At 44.8% G+C, this 2,756-nt stretch overlaps 1 non-coding gene across 1 annotated transcript; it reads left to right on the top strand.

Annotated features, from left to right (window-relative positions):
• Positions 1 to 656: 656 nt before the first annotated feature.
• LOC138514815 (U6 spliceosomal RNA) lies at positions 657 to 763 on the top strand. The gene has a single exon (XR_011281963.1). It is a non-coding gene; the product is annotated as a U6 spliceosomal RNA (small nuclear RNA).
• Positions 764 to 2,756: the final 1,993 nt, after the last annotated feature.

Consider the following 2,756-nt stretch of genomic DNA (forward strand, 5'->3'; position numbering starts at 1 on the left):
GGGGCGGGTGGGCAAGTGACCTAGGGGTCATCCTTAAGCACCCTCACTTGGCTCGGGATGTTATCTTGGGCTCCCCGGGCGTTACCCCCGAACCTTGCCCTTGGAACAGGGTGTTAATGTCACAGTAATACAGCAGGTGTACCTGTGTGCTTAAGAAATGTGTTTCTTGATATAACAAAACAAGGCCATTTGGGAAATACATTCACAAGAAAAAGGCTCAGAGATATATTTTTTTATTTAAACAATTTTTTTTAAAGAATCGGCCATAGCCATTAGTTACAAGCTTAATATCAACATTACAAAGTGAAAGGAATGAAACCCAGATGCAAGCAAGACAATAACAGCCAGAAGTGAGAATGTGGATGCAAGAAGCAGTTGCCCAGGGATAGATAGGCACAGCTAGTCTTGTGAAAGAGATTGAAGCTGCGATCACGTAGGCGGCCATGCCAAGGTTTCCTAAGAGAGCCCATCTCGGGGAGGGCTGAGGTAACCATATATCGAAGTGTGCCATAAGTGTCTGCTTCTGTGCAATTTGCCAGTTTGTTTGAGGGTATTCAATAAAAAGCATCCATTCATTGACGTACTTTGGGGAGATATTTACTGGTGGCCTGCCATGGGCACAGAGCTGAAGATTCGAAGAGGTCACTGTGCTGTACATACTCGCTTCAGCAGAACATATACTAAAATGGGAACGATACAGAGAAGATAGGCAGGGCCACTGAGCAAGGATGACATGCACATTTGAAAAAAATGTCTCTATTTTAACTGAAAGCTGCTAATTGCAGGGTCTCCGGGATGGTATTATTATTATTATTATTATTATTATTATTATTATTATTATTATTATTATTATGTATTATTATGGTCCCAGCTATAACAAAAAGATAAAATAATCTGATGGAGGTAAGAAGAGAGGAGGTCGGGCACATGACACTGAAACCCCACAGTTGCCTCAACACCCTACCATTAGCATAAAGTGACAACCTACGACAAATTCGGTGTAGCTGGGTACACATCAAGTCTGCCTGATCCATATTGTTGCCTAGCCAGCCCTCCTAAGTCCTGATCTCGGCCAGATGCACACACGCATCTTAAAGTCTACTCTTAGAACATTTCCCATACCTGGACTTCAGTCCCCGACGTCGTACAAAGCGCATTGAGGCCATACAAATGGGAAAATGGCACTATATAAATGACGACTACAGTACAATACATGATATGGGAACGTTTAGAAAGACAGGGGCTACCAAGGAGTGTAATGCTCCTGGAGAATAATTAAGGTATGGAATTGTATGGGCCACACATGTATAGAAGCTGGTGTGTCCCAAGTGACATGGGTAGCTCACTTCTATAGAGTATAGTTTGAGGAAGAGGTGGGGTTTTGCAGTGAAGGAAATGGGGGCTATAGACCGATACCTTTTGTTCAAATGGTCGAGATGGAAAGGGCAATTCTGTTCCAGAAGTTAAATAAAGCCCGGGTCCTGATATGGTGTAAGCAGACTTGTATCATTCCAGCATCCCACTATGGGCACCATTCTTATGCCAATCTTTGCAGTGCCCTTATGAACGAGGCAAATAAAATCCCAGTCTCATGGAGGAAAGCCTTAATACTCCCAATATTTAAGAGGTCCCAAGAGCAGACTGGGCATGTTACCGTCAAAACTCCCACATTGATGAGGTGGCCAGTAAAACAGGGAAGATTCTCTTGGAAAGATTGAAAGAGATGCACCGTGTGTTGTCAAACACTTCAGGCAAGTTTCAAGGAAGGCAAAGGGTCAGTGAATCCCTGTCTTTGCCCCATCCAATGGAGGCTGTGTACACGTGGGTAAGAAAAGGGTCCCTGTGCCCAGCCTTCTGTGACCTGAGGCAGACCTTTGTTACCACAAATAAGGAAAGATTCTGCCTAATCCAGGAGTAGTACTGAGCGGATATCTCCTTCATCACCATACTCAGTGACTAATATAGGGATAATACTGCTGCCATCTGGTACGGGAGTAACGGAGAATGAATATCCACCATCGATATAAGAATAGGACGGAGGCGTGAGTGTGTACTCCCCCCGCTCCTCTTTATTCTGTCCATAAATGGTTTGGTAGGACTTTTTACAGGAGGTGGGTGCACCAGAAATGGGGGTAATGGAGATCCCGTCCCTGATGTTTGCAGATGATGCCATCCGGATTGCTTGGACAGGTCCTATCCTCCAGGGAATACTGGGCGGTTTGGTAACATTCTAACTGGACAGAGAAGCTTTCCATCAATGAATTGAAATCAAGGTGTCTACGTGCAGGCACCAAATCCAAAGGCAGGCTTCCTTCTTACTGGGGGCAACTCCTGAAAGTCGTCCATTTTAAGAACCTTGGCATCTGCTTCTCCTTCAAGGTGGGAAGGGAGGCCCAGTAATGTAAGGCCGCCAGAGAAATTAACAGCAGCTAATGGTAGTATCAGGTTTGTGAGAGAGAAGGTTGTAAACGGACCCGTACTATGTAAAAAGTGGTAATTTACAATGCCAAGGTCGTGCCTGCTGGCTTATTTGTGGCAGATGTGTGGAGATAAAGGGAACTCTGGTGTTTGGGATGGGAATACATTTCTTTGGCGCCTTATTGTGGTGCCAACATGTACCCAGATGACTCTGCCTGAACAGAGCTGGGTATCCACTCTCTATGGGACAGGACCACTTGTCCCCTATAGAGAGTTAAGACCACTTTTAATGGGGCACAGCATTTCGAACCAAACATTCAGTATGCAAGGATGCAATT

This window comes from Ambystoma mexicanum, chromosome 12 (assembly GCF_040938575.1).
Source record: "Ambystoma mexicanum isolate Mex_15411 chromosome 12, UKY_AmexF1_1, whole genome shotgun sequence".
Classification (NCBI taxonomy): Eukaryota; Metazoa; Chordata; class Amphibia; order Caudata; family Ambystomatidae; genus Ambystoma; species Ambystoma mexicanum.